At 39.0% G+C, this 18,568-nt stretch overlaps 1 long non-coding RNA gene across 1 annotated transcript in view; it reads left to right on the forward strand.

The window, feature by feature from the left end:
- The window catches only part of LOC124149858, a 74,141-nt gene extending 71,608 nt beyond the window's left edge, over positions 1–2,533 (forward strand). The window contains exon 4 of the long non-coding RNA XR_007218124.1: positions 2,480–2,533. This is a non-coding gene — a long non-coding RNA (uncharacterized LOC124149858). The remainder of the gene's footprint in view (positions 1–2,479) is intronic.
- The last annotated feature ends 16,035 nt before the right edge of the window (positions 2,534–18,568 follow it).

Below are 18,568 nucleotides of genomic sequence, written 5' to 3' on the forward strand. Positions count from 1 at the left end.
CGAAACCTGTACAAAAAAGAGCATACAATATTGTTTGCGAGTTTCATATATCAAGTTGATAATAAAAAAAGATAGCAGACTTGAAAATGAGCTCGCTTACAGGGGTCGAATTAATTGTCAATTAATGGAACATTAAGACCTTATCAGATAAAGACAAATATTCACATTTTTTGGCGAAACCGCATTATCAGTGGTTCATATTGGGAAAGGGAGGTCACTCTAATTTCAAACGGGAGCTATCTCCGTTGTTTTCGTATTTGCGAGAAATGGCGCCACCCACGCTGCACGTTGTTGGTCCAGCTATTAAATGCCCACCTTATCCCTAAGGTAAAACGTAAGGTAATTAAATGTTTGAATGCATTATATATTTATGTTTCCATCAGTACATCTTCTAAGATTGGTTTAGTGGTGATAACCATTTTCTAAAATGTGGGCCCACATTTTCCCCGTCATCTATGGTGATCGAAACAAGTGGGCCCACATTTGTATTTCGCCTAGCTTCGTTGGGTGTTTCGTTAGTTCTGATAATCAATCCCTAAATGTGGGCAGACGTTCTTCCGTCATATTGATTGCAACAGGAGGGACCACATTTATTAATCGCGAAATTCTACTTAAATATTGATAATCATTTTCTCAAATGTGGGCCCACATTGTTCCCGTCATATATGGTGATCGAAACAAGTGGGCGCACATTTGTATATCGCCTAGTGGGTAGACGTTCTTCCGTCATAGTGATTGCAAAAGGAGGGACCACATTAAAAAATCGCTAGCTTCATTAGCGTTGCTTACTTATAACCATTTTCTAAAATGTGGGCCCACATTGTTCCCGTCTTATAGTGATCGAAACAGGTGGGCCCACAATTTCAAATCGCTGGGTTTCATAAGGTTGACGAAGTCATTTAGGCTATCGGGCTCACGTTTGTCATTATGTGACATTTTATATTATTCATATTTTATAATATTGATGGGAAATATCTTTATAAATCATTTCGTGTGACATTAATTCCATAAAAGGCACAAAAGTCTTTGAAGTTTGAATAACTGCGTCATAGCTGACCACACTAGTTTTACAAAAATAGCTACCAAGCAAGAAACTTAAATCTACTTCAAATTAAAATTACAGAGGCAATACCACTCATTCTACCTTTTCCAATATAACACATCAATCTAATCATAAGTGTTGGTGGCGATATAAGCCTGAACATATGTCTACACTTGAATTGATCTCGGACATGATACAAGCCTCAGACGTTTCCGAGAACTTGTTCCATAAAAGGAATAACTCATGAATATTAATAACCCCACGACCTAGTTTGGCGATGTTCGTAGAAGTGAGTTCTGCTGTATTGCCATCTTATTTGTACATTTTTATCCAATTATAAGTCATAATACTTATTTTAAATAGACAAATTATGAGTTCGTTATGCGGGTTTGTTTACGTGGTATATATTCTCAACAACAAGTGCGTTTAGTTTCGAATGTGGGCCCACCTCGAACTTTCGATTAGGCAAACGGAGTTAGCTCCCTTCTCGAACCACCGATAATGCGGTTTCGCCCATTTTTTTAATTACAGGGATGACATGAGAAAAAGATATAAATCCACAAGGTATTTATTGCACAAAAATGCCTCTGACTTTTGTTTCTTTAATAAAATACCATACACATTTGCCTAATCATGCCATTGTAATTTTATCACAGAAGAAAATACTTCTTCAGCGTATTGTAAAACTGTTTTTATCCAAACTACTAAAACGTAGCATACCCTCTCATTACAAGTTCAAAGGCAGAATCTTTAATCCTCAATCCTATCTATCTAAGTCCACAGCACGTCGTTGGCATTACATTATAGTATGGTGCATCGAATCATTATCGACGGGATCGCTCAATAGCGACGGCCTCGACTGCTGGCGGGAGAACACTGGCGTCGAATACGGTCATCCAATGATGTTGAAAATGGGGAGTTGTCATCCAACTGTATGCAGGGCCGATTTCCAGAAGCATTGGCCACGCTGTCATAGATGAAACCCAGTCATCTCCATACGGACATTGGCCTGACGCAAATGAACACTTCCTCCTTCATGCTGTGTAATTCTGTCACTTTTAATGTTACTATAAAGTATCCATGTCGGAGGGCTGTTGTTCAATCAAACATCCTGATCTTGATGTTGACTTTAGACATTTAGTTTATATTTGTCTTGATCTGTAGTAATCCTTCCGCAGGGTTTACACGATGGCTTTATTTTTACCGCCAATATGTTTATCTGAAGCTATTTTAGTTAGTATTTCATCATCATAATCATCATTATCATCGTCATCATCATCGTCGTCGTCGTCATCATCATCATCAGCAGCAGCAGCAGCAGCAGCAGCAGCAGCAGCAGCACTAGGTTTTTGAAAAGTTCATACTAACCGTCACTAGGTGATTCCATTGTATAATTTCTGTCAATACAAATAAATACTGTGTAGATATTCTGTTCAGTGAAACCGTTTGCACTTGGTGGAACCGTCATGCAGGACCTGACAGTATCTGTCGGCAGGGCAGCTGTGTCCTTCACAGGCAGCGGCAAAGCCCTTCGGCCACAGCAAGATGGAACTGGCGGTAAGAAGAGGTTAAATAACAATAATGATATTAAAATACATATGATTGCTTTGCGAAATAAGGAAGATCCGTGGTGTGTAGGAAGCATTACAGAACGTGACGGAAAGTGAATTCTATTGTGACTTATTGAGGTAACTATTGTTAACCTTTGAACATCCGGGTTTAATTAGTCTTCAGCTTGTTGTAGACTAACGGGATCGGATGGTCAGGCATGTTGGCTTTGTTGCTGCATGTCATTGTGTCCTAATTGCGTAGATCAATAGTCATGGATTGTCAGGTCCAGACTCGAGTATTTACAGACCGCCGTCATATAACGGACATGTTGCGGAGTGCGGGGTTAAACAACAAACAAAGGTAACTGTTACTTAAGGTCGTCCGGCCTTTAGCTGTAGCTCAATGGCTTCTGATCTGAGTACTCTCCACTTCGGTTGGCAACAAAAAGGGAACCGGATGTAATATACGGGACCACGCCCAAGCACGCGGAAATCATGCCATCTACCTTGGATCAGATAGCGTAGAGACGGTCTGGAGATTGATATTGCCGACCGCATACCACACAAACTCACCAATGGGATCCCATAGTTCAATGGCTTGAATCAGATGCACAAATGAACACATTGTTGCGTAATAATTACTTGTGATGCAAGACGTGCGCCAGAATAACTTATCACAACACATTATTACTTTCAAGATTATTTTGCATGTAATTGATAAGGTCAATGAGAAAAAATATGTTACCTGTGAACTGCTCCTGTCTCAATCTTCAGCTTCGAAGGATCTATATTAGAACTGTTGATCTTATTAAGAGAACACTCAGACCGTTCGAAGAAGTAGTCGAACGATTTGCACAGTGTCCAGCCTTGACACCGACGCACACATTGCAAAAGGGTGAGGGGCATCATAGTTTTGAAATAGTAGTAATCTATATAAAGATTATAATTCACGTTCAGCTGTGGAATGTTGCTCATGTCGGTGCATACATTGGTGGCGCCGACTAAACATGAATACGAAGTAACAATACAGAAAACCAGGATGACTTGAAGGCACATCTTGACAGATGGTCGTTCCAGTATTCTGACGACTTTCTCCACACAAAATAGCCGTCACTGAAATAGTGCGGCAAACCATAAAGCCTAACGTTCAACGTGAGATGAAGTACACACAGAATCTTATAAAGCTATTTTAATGAATACTTATCCGTTGACAGGGAAACTGACATGTGCTCTGAACAGGCAAATTCGATCAAAGGTTTGTAGTGCTATACAAGTGTACTATAATTATTTTCAATTATGTCTTCGTAGTTGTATGAACTTACTGAGGGATGTTCAACTTTCTCAGATCAACTGAACTACAATATCTCTTTCCAAAAATCGATTAATTGTTACTGAAGAGATTTTATATAACGACCCTAGAATACCTCCTTCTTCTGTATTTGTGTGTGTTTCCAATAGTTGACATTTTTTCTGGATAGAAATACATGTTATGCATAACTGGAATGCCCTTGAGTTGAAATGCTCCTATCAAAATAAGGAATTACGTGCCATGATATTAAATGTTGTGTTTCAAACACAACAATTGATAATGTAAACACTAACTTGATATTAAAACGAAAAGTCATTTCAAATATAAAAACCCCAGATACTTTTAACGTTTTCCTCGAAACTAATTTTCTCAGATAATAATTCCTCAGTTACTACCACAGACGTGTCCTACCACAGACATTGATTCCTATTATATTGATTATTATTCATAGTTGTGTCTTTTTTCCTCTGTTTCCATGATCGCAATTGCTTTACTGTTAGCTCTGAACTAAAATGGAGCTCTTCAAAGGGGTAAAACTGGTTTGTATATTTATTTTGTGGTCTCATGTGTGAGGTCCAATCCAAATTCTTTATGGAACTATTATTTATTGGCTTTTTATTAATCATACATTCTGGTGAGAATTTCCCTTACAATATTCCATTGTCAGTGAACAACAATTCCCCAGCATATGTAACGTGATAATGAAAAAAACCCATATATATCTTTCTGATCAGTTAACAAGAACGTTTTGAAAACCTTCCAACCTGAAATATGTTGTATACATTGAAGAGTTTTAGTGGGAAGCTTTGGTAAAACATGCACTGGAACTTCCTCTCACCCACCCACCCACCCCCTTTAAATCCCCCAAAATCCAATTCGAATAATCTTATTGTGTAAATTCGATAAAGTATAAAATTAGTATTGATCTTTCAAAAATGTAATCTCGAAGTCTCTTCTTATACCCAACATTTCTAGAGTTTCATGGTAAGGTATGTTGGATGTTTGTTCATTGCAACACACACAAACTGAAATCTTATAAAAATGGCTTTACAAAACAATTACCCAACCCAATCAAAGTCACACAGCATACACAACCACCTTCATTATTCAAACCCCTGAAAAATCTCGCAGTGTGAGCCCATGATGCTAAGTAGCCCAATGCATATATCCATTGCAGAGTAGGGGGACGTCGACCTTGAAGAACTAGTTTCATTGTTGCCAAGGATATGTGTAGTAAACATATGGCTGTTGAAAGTCACTTGCGTCGCGGTAACTAAAGGCTCTCAAACTTGACATGAATTATCGTTTTCTCTGTGAGAAACATAGAGAGTTGCTAAGCTCCTGTATGTTCCCTTTACTGGTGTTAAAATAAACCATTCATGTAAACTAGGATTTGTGGACTTAACTTATACCGAAAAGGTATAAAACAAAAACATTATATTGTCAGTCGTGGGAGAACATTTTGTCTCGATTTTTCGAACCTAAGCATAATAAAGACAAAAAGGAAATCTTCAATTGAAGTTAAATGAGAACTTTTACTGTTTGCAGATTTTAACATTTTTCATGTTTAAATTATTCTTTCTCCATGCTCTCCTAATCACGACACAGAAATGTTAATTCTTCGTTTTTATTATAATAATATTATTATCATATTCTACCATGATTGTTAACGGGATTTATCAAATAACAATAATCACCTCTGATTGATGCAAGTGATTTGACGGCCGCATCAAGGCTGATATATTTCGGTTCTCACTTTGGAAGATATTTGGAAATAATGATTTGTACAATTATAGGTACAAACGGCAGAGTTATGGTTACTACGTTATCCAACTTATGCATGCCAATGCAGTAAACAAATTAGAAATCGACTAAAAGAGTTTCATTCAAACGCTAGGAACATGATGCTTTTTCTATACTCGACTTTGACGTCACATCTTTTGCGTTGCAGTGTCAGAATAGTGATATTCAGTACAGAATAGAACTTTGCAAGGCTTGCTTAATTTCTCTAGGTGTGTCCACTTCATGCTGGCTTACGAAGTAGTTATGCTGCACACTTTCAATGCCTGTCTTATGTTCGAGTAAAGTATAATAATAAGAAACAAACCCCGATGTTTGACCATATACAGCACTATACTTTGTTTAAAGACTATTATCAATGTATGCTTGATTGAGACAGACGACTCAAACAAAACTAAGGACTCAACCCATGTCTCTTCACTCAGGATATTCCCAAACAGCAAAGAGTGTTTCATTTTGGCACGGTAAAGCGTTATGCAACATGGTTTGAACGTACAATTATATGCTTAAAAAAACGATTATGTTTGAGCTTTGTCACTGCATTTCCCTTTCCATGGTCAAATTTGAGGCATTAATCCTGGGAGAACGAATGCTCTGTTACATATCGTTCTTCATGCAAACTGTGTAACTTTCACTTTTAAGGCAGCACACCCACGACCTTCTCGGAGAGCTTACAACAATCTTGAACTTGACTCTGAACACTTATGTCAGGAAGGTTCCCTTACATGGAGTCATCCTTTACACTTTCACTGGTTCCATTTGGAGAATGTTTAGAACCCCAGGCCTGTTAATTGCGTGAAAAGAAATTGGAACCTTGAGGCCGGCTTGAGAGCTGTTGTATTGCTGCCTGTGGTATGAAAAATTCCCTGAATCACTCGGTGTCCCACAAATAGGATCCAGCAATGAAATAGCCTGATTCAGACACCAATCAGTCAGTGGATGATTTGTGTTGAAAACAGTTCCGAACCTTTTTTGCGGTTAAATATCACGGAATGTAATCTTAATGTGTGAGGTCCTGCTGGAATTTTCTGATTAGGTTTGCGAACCATTTGACACACACACATTTGAATCTAAAATGGGTAATTTTCTGAATCCTTAAATTATTATTATTTGCTTTCTTCAAAATGGTTTTCATGAACATTCTTAGGATCTGTTATTGCTAAGATTGAGATCGTCATATCACATCGTTCTTCAAAGATTGATTTTCTGGATAATTCTCAGTATGTGTTATTGTCAAGATAGAGATGGTCATAATAGTGTTTCCTCCAACACCCTTCTTTGTCTATCATGTTGCATATATTATCTCAGCACTGAGTAGACTGGGCGATGTGTTCCACTAAGCAATTAAGTGGTGTGCCAACTAATCCCTTCTCCACCATGTAACAAAAGGGCTACAACCTTTAAACTTCTTGTTTGTAGAGCATTATGACATCATTAAAATGTGTCCTTTGGAACTAAAGATTGAAATTGTCACAAATATACAGTCGTGTAATTATTAAAGGTTATTACGGATTTACACTTAACAACTGGTGGATAATACATCAGGTTACATACAACTATTAAGGCAATAGTTTCACTTTTAATTTTGCTTCATTTTGCTGGCGCTACATCAGTTGTGTGGGTATAACAGGAAATGCGCACCAGAAAAACGTATCACAACACACTACAACATTTTGTTTAAACATTATTTTACATATTCATTATCATTGTTAAGGCCAGTGAAATAATAGGTGTTACCTGTGAACTGCTCCTGCTTCAAATGTCGGACTTAACGTCGCTACATCAGAACTGTTGCGTTTATTCAGGGAACATTCAGATGTTTGAAGAAAAAATCAAACGATTTGCACAGAGTCCACCCTTGACATCGACGCGCACATTGTAAAAGAGTTAGTGGTTTCATTTTCTTGGCATAACTTGTTCCTAACAAAAGATTATAATTCACTTCCAACTGTGGAATATTGCTCATGTCCGTGCATACCTTGGTGGCGCCGACTAAACATGAATACGAGGTTACAATACAGAAGACCAGTATGACTGCAAGGCACATCTTGACAACTTGACGTACGATAACTTTGACGACTATCTACACACAAGGTAGTTGTGACGGTAATGTTACGGCAAACGTTCAAGCCTAAAACATTCAGCGTGCGATGCAATGATCCAAAGGTACTTATAGTGCTATTAAAATGCTATACAAGTGCACAGTTCTTATCAATCGTGTACGTGTAGTTGCATACACCTATTGTGTCGTTTGCAAACATCTTTGAAGAGCAATCTATGAATACCGCTTTCAAAAAAATCGATTAATTGTTACTGAAGTACTTTATCATTATGACCCTGGCACATTTCCTGCTTCTTTATAGGTTTGTGTTTCAAGTAGATGGCATTTTCATAGATGAATAATTGTGTACTTGGCTTGCGTGGGTAGAGTGTCCCCTATCTTGAAATGTTGTACAGTTATCAACAATCAATACCTCTATAATAATAAGTTATCTATTACAAATACAACAGTGTGCAATAATGATTTTATAATTAAAAAAAAGTCTTTTCAAATTTTAAGACTGACTGACTGAGTATGGTTTTACGCCGCTTTTAGCAATATTCCAGCAATATCACGGCGGGGGACACCAGAAATGGTAAAATTTTAAGAGAAAAGCACAGATTGTGGCGATGTGCTACAGTAACTCTAACTTATTACTACATGTACGCAATTGATAATCCCCACGGGGATTCGATATAAAAGTACTCATAGTCGGGAAGGAACAATTGTCCTACGGATAATGCTTCCTAGTAACTAATATCCGAGGATAATTCTTCCTAAGGTAAAATATCCTGACATTGATTCCTCATGTATTTGACTTTGTGTCCTTTCACATCAGATAGAGAAATTTATATATGTGGTGCAGTGTTTTTACATTAAGCCGGAAAGCATGTGCAGATAAAACGTGCAATGCTCGCCATTCGTTTACCGATTGACCTGAAGAAAACGCAGCCCTTCGAAGGAATAAGCATGATTTGTATTGGTTTGTGTCACAGGTGTCCCTTTAGTACTTTCAGTTATATGAACATTTTTCGTTCAGAATATATATAAAAATAACAACTTGGAGAAGGTTATACCGTAAAAAGATGTTTATACGATATAATATAAACTGAATGAATCACTGTACATCAGTGATGAAATCAAGTGTTCCCATGTCCTGCTCTACCGGTAGCATTCGCCGCTCACACAGTTGGCATAACAAATGTCTACTCGAAAAGGCACTTAAAATTTGTATTAATAATTTTTCATTTGAAAGTGTTTGGAACTTAAAAACATGAAACGGGGCAGTATCACCTAACTCAAACTGCCAATAACCTAATGTGTTTCAATATCAAATATACGTAGGACAAATCCATTCAGTAATGACTTCAAGTTGTAACTAAAAATGTTAAGTGAGTGAGTATGGTTTTTGTAATTATTCCAGCAATATCGAGCGAACGCTTTAACCACTAGGCTATCTGACCACCCCTGAAAATGTGAAGAATATGTTAGTATATGTTCCACGATGATGTAACGCTGATCACCTAGATATGTTAATTTATGACATATGCTTTTTGTAATGCACACTTCGATTGGACTTCATGCCGTCCACGTAATCACACTTGACATGACCTAATTATTTTTATATGTGCCTCTGTAAATTCAGTTTTCATTAAATTTACAGTCAAGTTGGCTTCAGTGAGTCTCTCGAAGAAGGCACGGATCCTCTTCAGGTGTTTGTCCCACTCCATAACATGATTGATGACATCGTCCACGTAGGCTTCGACACCCTCAAGATTGGCTGTAATGTCATTGTCCAGCACGTAATCGAACTTCCTTCTTCAGAGCTCCAAGCTTGATTGGATTCATTCTGTGAGGATGTTGTTTCAAAGTCACATGTCACCTACATCTACATCATGACACATTGAGTCAGTACGACCAGGTACATCCGTGAACAAGCGAGCAAACTCTCGAATAAACTCTGACACCTGAGCCTTTTGCTAACCTAACTTAGCATCCAAGTTCACAAAACCTTTAGAGTTGTTTAGCGTAAGGCTAGTACAGTCAGCAATGCCATCAAACCTGACAAAGTCACAATTCTCATCAGTATCACAATCTGATACAATATTCACAGGAGAAACAGTGGCAACACTCTGAGTATGGCCATTGTCATTCCTTCCATTTAACTTTCTAATCATATTGACATGACCAAGCTGTGTCTTTTTACGACGACCTAGTGTTTGTACAACATAGTCAGTATTACTGATGTTTCCGTCAATAACATACGGACCGTTCTTTCCTAGCACATAATGGTTGACCAGGGATTGGCAAAACACTAAGACTTTTTCTCCAGGACTGAAATTTCTCTCTTGAGACTTTTTGTCATAATGTACATACATTTTGTGCTTGGATTCCTTTAAGTTATCCCCAGCAACTTCACAGCTTTTGAAAGCCTATTCCGAAAGTATGAGACATACTCCAACAAACTCATATGAGACCTACCATCCAGCCAATGTTCCTTTAAGGGCTTTAAAGGTCCACGAACTGTATGGCCAAAGACAAGGTCAAAAGGACAAAAACCTAGAGACTCCTGAACTCACTTCACAGCAAACAACAACAAATGCATGCCGATCCTTCTCAGACTCACAACAGTAAGTCCTTATCATGTTCTTAAGAGTCTGATGAAACCTCTCTGAGATCCTTGAGATTCAGGATCATGTGCACTAGACTTAATAGTCCATGCCTAACTGGTGCATACTGTTGGAAAACACCTGACATCAATTTAGAGCCTCGATTTGATATGGTCTTAGGCAAACCAACCATGGTGAAGAACTTTACCAAAGCCTTGATAATAACCTGAGCTGTAATTCTCCGCAAAGGAATTGCCTCTGTAAACCTTGTGGAAGCACACATGATAGTAAGCATGTACTGATTTCCTGACTTAGTTTTAGGCAAGGGACCAACACAATCAATGGTATGACCCTTCTGATTTGAAGTTTGTCAAGTTTGTAAAGTTTGGCCAACTCGACTAGTTCAGACTTTTGAAGCACAGAGACTTGTTTCGGGGAGGTTGGCTAAACAATTCCTCTACACTAAACCCCAAAGTGATTGTTGCCTTAAAACAATATTAGATAATAAAATGCTTATTCAATAATTTTTACAAATATTTTGTGATATATTCCATTTCTCACCCGGACGAGCCCCCAATTTCTGTTAGTGTCGATTCCCAAGTTGAAACAATGTGTTAACCCAGAAATCTTTACCAAAGAGAACTTAGTGTGAAACCAACACACAATCAACAAGTGGTATAAAATCAAGACATCAAGACAAAATTAAGTAGGTTTACAAATCAATACAAATTACTGCACGGCAATGTTACTGCACGGCAATAGAGTGGTGGTACAATTGTCAATGGCAATTAATGATATAATGGCAGTGGTCAGTATCAAATATAAAAATACAGTGGTGATAGCAAGTAATAATAGTATCATCACCCAGCTGTGGTCAGGCTTCCAAGATGGGCCTAGGCAGGGATTCCGGGGAGACCTTCACACGAAAGCTGGTCTTGATGTATTCTCAGATGAAAATTTGTGATGAAATGTGTGAGAGATGCCGTCCTCCCAGGACAATATTTTCTAAAGAGGTGAGGTGAGGTGAGGTGAGGTGAGGTGAGGTGAGGTGAGGTGAGGTGAGGTGAAATTGGGTTTAACGTCGCGTCCAAGATTATTGCACTTATATGGCGACGTGCATGTACGTGTATGTGTGTGTATGTGGCTGCTTGTACTAGTCCGGACTGATGCCAATTTAAAGTGCTAGCTCACTGAGATACCATGCCGCAGCTTAACATGAATACCCCACTCAAACACAGTATACTGACTCCTAGCCGACCAGTCCTTGTTTTAGCCCCTTAATGCTGAGCACCAGACAGGATAACAACAAGTACTATCTTTTAACGTATTTGGTATGACGCGGCCGGGAATCAAACCCCGGACCTTCCACTCTCCGGGCGGACGCTCTACCTTTAGACCACGGAGGCATAATTTTTCTGAAGATAACTGAACATGAAAGCAGTCAAAAGCATCTTCCACATTTCTATTTTCAATGTTTGTATGAAAAGGTTCTGTTGTCGAGTTGCCTATCTAATTCCCCAAAAAATAATATATTCAGTTCGCGTATTTTCCTGACACCACTGACACCACAACATGCACTGTTACTTGTACGCAGTCCAGTGGACTTGCAAAATGACAACAGACAATGTCCACTCTTTCTTATAACACGATCTTGTGATCGCCATAGTAAGCACTCGTCATGGATATAGTCCTATCGTCATCGACAGGAAGATGTTAAGGATCATCATTGTCAATGTAATCGGAAGGCGACCGATCGCCAATCTTGGCTTTTAAATCACCGTGGATAACTATGTCACAGTCGGTCCACTTTCATTTAATGAACATGATGTCACTTTCTTGAATATCAAATAAATTCTCTCCCGAATGTTCACTCGATCTCTCGGTAGAAAAGTAAACAGTACACAGACTGGGATGGTATCCTTATGTTTACATGTTGCCTCAATATATTGTCCCAGCAGGATTTAAACTGGGTGCCTCTCTGACTCCTAAACACCCCCTGAGTTCCAAGTAGCTCCACACGTTTTCCGTCGCAGCTGTTTGTTCTGTTTAAAACCAGGAAAACTAAACACATCCGTATCACTTGCCCACGTTTCAACAAGGCATATAACATCAGTTACTTATGAAATCTATGAAACTTGTTTTCTTAATATTTCGATTGACCTTCGACATTCCATATGACAAAGTTCACAACACTTGAAGTTAGAGTAGAGTTTGGACCACATACCTAATTCTGGAAGGCGTTGTTGTCCCGTGGTTTCTAAGCAACGACTTAATTCATTAATTAATTTTTATCAGCATTCAGCCTGTACAGTTTATTTTCAATTTGCAACTTGTCAAAGTGCAAAGTAGCAAATTTATTGTCGTTCCTCCCATTATCCATGAAAACTTTCAACTTCTTGCGGACGAACTGCCTCAGTAAAATCTTGGGAAATGTTAACATCACTGTTCATGAGTTTGGTCGTTGATTTGAGCATGTGACCTTTCATTACAAAGTCTTTGAGTGTGAACTATACTGGACGAGCACCCGTTGATCAAGTAAACATACGCCACACACTGACGATATCCACAGTATCGGTTATCTCGAGAGTGTTCTGTATCCAATCAAGGCCTTTGTCTTCTGTTTCTGCCGTCGATACGTCGGAAGAATCCTCGATCGATTGTCCATGTTTCCAGTTTCTTAGTTAATAGATACACTGTTTCCCTAAGATCAAGATTTGCTTCGGATAATCCAGCCGTATCATTTTCAAGTTGAGTAATGTTTCTAGGCAAGTTTCTAAAGTTTTTTTTATTCATTTCCTGCCTCATGTCTTTTGGTTCTTTTAACATTTCTGCTGCACTAACATCCCTATCCAGAGTTGACTGAGGTTGACGTCGGCCACTTAATCGATTAAAGTCAAACGCCATTGGGTCGAACTTTGATGTGTTCAACTCACGGTTATTTCGAAGAAAAACTTGGTTACAGTATATTCCTTTTTATTCGTCATTTTCGGCTGTGTCTAACCTCGGATAACTCGATTTATTTACGTAAGTGACGGTGACGTGTGGTGTAGAAGGAAAGATTTGCAAAGCTTGCTTAGTTTTCTTTAGAGGTGCCTACCTCATGTCAGCTTACCAAGTTGCCGTGCTCATGTGCTTTCAATGCCTGTCATATGTTCGAGTAAAGTATTACTGTGTGAACAATCTGCCTGGGCATATACAGCGCCATATGTTGGTTAAAGGCTGTTGTCGGCGGTTCCGTAATTAATATCGACAAGAAACTCAAAACACTGGACTCAACCCATGTCGCTTCACTCAATATATTTGCCAACACAAAAGAGATCGCGTTTTATTTAGTCATGGTAGAATGGAAAGAAACATACTGCGCTTTCGGTTCCAAATTCAATCAATTTACTTAGGCTTTATATGTTCGTGCTATGGCGACATTCCAGGAAACTCCATAAATGAACGAAGACAAAAAAACAGTAGATCGAACGACTTTATCTGAGAACTCAAACTGACGCGATGAAACATACATTCAGCCAAACACCGTTGTGTCAAACTTATGCTTGTCTCGAAGTAAAAGATTGGTCCATGCATATATAGTCTTTATTTATCATTTTCGGTTGTATCGAACCTCGGATAAGTCGAAGTAATTACGTAGGTCCCTTCAACGTCGACACAACGTGTTTGACTGTACTTTTAATTCATGTCATATATGCGGGTACGGTAACATAATACAAATACATGTTTGAGTATATACAAAACCATACTTTGTTTAAGTCTATTGTCTGTGTTATAGGCGACGCACTCAAACATAAGACATGTGTCTCTCCACCTATAGCTGACGCCACCGTGGTCTAGTGATTAGAGCTGCCCAAAGAACCGAATTTCGGTGGTTCGATTCGCTTCTTAATAATAATGGACGTTAAAAGATGTTACCTGTTGTCGCCCTATCTTGCTTGAAATTAGCATTTGGGGTATAAAAGAAGGACCGATCGGCTTGGAGTCAGTACACTTCCCGAGTGGGGTATACATGTGAACTCCCACTATAAAACCGGCACGCGTATGATCTAGTACAAGCAGACAGAAACCCATATAGAGACGCACACACACACGAATGTACGTCACTGTATAAGTGCTACGCTACGCTACGCCTAACTCGATTTCTCCTTACCTTATCTTCCCAAATACCAAAGAGTTGTACTTTCCCTTTTTCTCCTAATTACATCAGCCTGACATTTAGTTTTCCTTAATTAGTGCATTGACAGACAACCACCAAGAACGTCGCTGGCTTTGTACCACGTCAAGCAACATGGAGTGAACTTCTAAGATAATACAACAAAGCTTCCCGATCTTGACTTTGGATTCCCTTATTCACTCTCTGTATGTTCCAACAGTGCAATGGTTTGATTCAGATGCCAGACATTCAGCTAGTGATTCAGAATAACTCGTGACAATGCTACTTCAACTCTATTTCAGTTCAGTATGATGTGATGTAGGAAGATAAGGATGGGGATAACCTGAGAGCACTCAGATCTGTTTGGTAGAACTCATGGAAACGGGCATACTGTATGGGCTAGGTAATGATCAAACGCGAGGATTCGAACACACGTTCCATTTTTGAAAATACTTTGCATTCAACCCTGATCTTTTAACCTTTTCGCATATGCTTGATCCTACCCTTGGGATTTAAATATAATTAGAACTCTAATTGTATTTAATACATGTTGCAAAGTATGGTGTTGCGACCGTATGGGTGTATTATGGCATTCAGGAACATCAACACAGCTCACATTGGCGCTACTCTTTCATATTCAGGTATTGTATAGTGATGTCTCCCGAGTCATAATGCGTTGACTTCGACGAGTCTGTAGAATATTTCGACATCATGATAGTGGTGTGTACTTAAGATTGTAAATCAAAGCAACGCAAAGCCACAAAGGCTACCTTATTTCTTTTCTTATTTCTTTTAATGATTTCACATTCCAAGCACAGAGAATGATTTCGCCTAAGTGTGTCCGACCATGTATACATTAGGGCGAAAATTGTCCAATAATTATTATTACTAAACTATGGGATTTCGAATATCTGGCATTATATTGTGAGTACTCGCAGATTAAAAACAACTTTTTGCCCAGGTCTAAACATAATGTCAGGACAAGAATTGTTAATTGTCAATGTGGTGATTTCAAAGAGCGTCATTCGACTCCTGCTCAGAAGTTGTTCGATCAAGGTTACAACAGTCAAGGTCCCAGTAAAAGGTTTATGGTAGGCATGTGGAGGACATTTTCAAATTTGACGCATCTGTGACAAAAAAGATATCTGATGCAATTCCCTATTCTGACTTGTAACATATGTTCCCGTGTTTTGTTCAGGTTAACTTGCTTGTTTTGCCTTACCTTTGCATGTGTTTATGAAGGGTTCCTCTGGAAGGGCAGGATACGAACACCTCACCGCGATCACGTGATATCACAACTATTTGATAGTTAGAACACCTGCTCATCATATAGTTGGAATCGTACAATGATATAAGCAGAGGTTTCAAATGAATAAGGACAAATAATTATGTCGCTTTTATTTATACAGTAAGGTGTACATGAACAAACTATTTACCAAACAGAAATGCTCCTTCTTTTTTATTTCTGTTAACAACTTATTGTGAAGAGCTATACAAACTTGCGCAGTATGTACATTATGCCAAGGATATTTCTTCATAATAAATAATGATTTTATATTATATCCGAAAACTTCAATTGGTCAAACTTCTTAAATGATGCATGCTTTCCAATTACAAACCATACGACTGAATTCATGTTCCCAAATCAGATCTACCGATATACAACACCCGAACACGACATCGGCCTTGTACCACACAAAGCAACATCGCATGTTAATGAATGAAAGAGACAGACAAGGCCGAGAATGCGGAATTGTAGTCTCGTGGTGGCGTCGACTACGACCGTCCGATAATCAACGCTGACGTCAATGATGGGGAGTCGTCAACCAAGTAGTGGCAGAACTGGTCTCAGGGAAAAGTTGTGACTTTGTCATGCCGTATACCCACGCAATCATCTGTACATTAATCATCACTGATTTTCGCTTTACATCGCCCATATGAACTCCCAATACCGGGAGAAGCAATGCTCGGGAAAACATAGTTCTTTAAGCAAACTGTGTACATTTTGTCACTTTTTAGGGGAATATAAAATATTAATGCAAAATATATGGTCTTGATCTTGACATGAACATAACATCAACATAATCATCAGTGTCATATTACTACGCTATGTAAAGAAAAGCTTGAAATGTTCACAGTCGGAAATTACTTTGTATAGATTCTGACATTGCAAGTAATACTGTAGATAGATTGGTTCATTCAGCGAAACCTTTTGCACTTGGTGGAACCGTCATTCAGGACATGACAGTATCTGTTGGCAGGACAGCTGTGTCCTTTACAGGCACCGGAAAAGCCCTTCGGCCACATCGAGATGGAACTAAAGGTCAGAAGATATTTGATAATAATACTCATAATTCCAGTGCAATTCATTGTTTTGTGAAATTAAGGATTGATTACCTGAATGTTTTAATACATCGCAATTAGACAGCAAACATGACACATGCATACATGTAAGTTAGAATTATAGTTTCACAAGCCGCCCAAGCTAATTCAAATACGTACTCAGTCGTATAATCATTAAGCGTCTCACAATATATTACAACAGGTTGTGGAAACTCTCTTTTACATAAAATAGGTGTTACCTGTGAACTGCTCCGGCTTTCCTTATCAGCTTCGATGTCGCTACGTCAGAACTTTTGCGATTCTTCAGAAAACACACAGACTGTTGGAAGAGAAAGTCAAACGATTTGCACAGTGTCCAGCCTTGACACCGTCGCGCACATTGTAAAAGAGTGAGTCGGGGCAAACGTTTGACAGAGGAGTCATTTAGCCGAAGAATATAGTTCACTTTCAGCTGTGGAAGATTGCTGAAGTCAGTGCATACATTGATGTTGCCAACTAAACATGAACACGAAGTGACAATACAGAAAACCAGGATGACTGGAAGGGACATATTGACACGTTGTCGTTCCTGAAGTGTGACTACGATCTACACACACAGTAGTCGTGACAGTAATGTCCAGGCATACCTACTCGGCTAACATTCAGCCTGACGAGTACTGAACAAAAGAAACATAAAACGTTATTCAAATGCATGCAGAAGTTATCAATTGAGAGGGGCAATGAAACCCATTTTAATCGCTTAAACACTATTACGTTGCACAGTATGAGCTCATTTGATTCTGTAAATCAATACACACATACATGACACAGTAAAAAAGTAGGGAAATGCTTGATCAGAATGTCAGCATTCAAGGTGTAAGTACCGCCGTCTAAGGCGCCGCTATTCGCTGTGCAGAATTGCATCTCTTGGGCACACGAGAAAACGAAAACCATGATCGTGGTTTCGAATTCCTGTTCGGCCCTATTATTTTTCAGCACCATACCCGTGTTCGATTGTTTCACCAAAGTGGTAAACGTCAGAGACCTGCATTACTTCGGGCTTTCCTCCCACATTAAGGTGACACGCCATGATATAACTTGAATACTGTTCAAAGCGACGTTAAAACCAACTTACTCACTAAATGTTGGATCACTAAATGTACAATGTCTACTTGAAAGCCATTGGACAGAATCCACATCCCCCAATTGTTATTATACTACATGAGACCCGTGAAGATCCGGGGTAGAATAGGTCCTCAGTAACACATTCTCGCCGTAAAAGGGGACTATGCTTGTCGTAAAAGGCGACTAACGGGATCGGGTGGTCAGACTCGCTGACTTAGTTGATGCATGTCTTTGATCCCAATTACGTGGATCGATGCTCATGATATCAATCACTGGATTGTCTGGTCCAGACTCGATTATTTACAGACCGCCGTCATATAGCTGGAATATTGCTTGGTGCGGCGTAAAACAACCAACCAACCGACCAACTACTACATGAAACCCAAACATCCCGTGGTCATTGCACCACGTTATGCTACATGACGTCTTTGCTGATGGAAAGAGATAACCCTACCTTGCAATTATCTGTAATGAACCTTTATATTCACACTGATTTTCGCCTTCCATCGTCAATCTGCTCTACTGCCCAGGAGAACTTCGTTCTTCACGCAAACTGTGTAACTGTCACTGTTAAGGTACCTATGAAATATCCTTGTAGGGGGACTTTTTTTCAC

The sequence above is a fragment of the Haliotis rufescens genome, unplaced genomic scaffold (assembly GCF_023055435.1).
Source record: "Haliotis rufescens isolate VD_foot unplaced genomic scaffold, xgHalRufe1.0.p SCAF_4, whole genome shotgun sequence".
Lineage (NCBI taxonomy): Eukaryota > Metazoa > Mollusca > Gastropoda > Lepetellida > Haliotidae > Haliotis > Haliotis rufescens.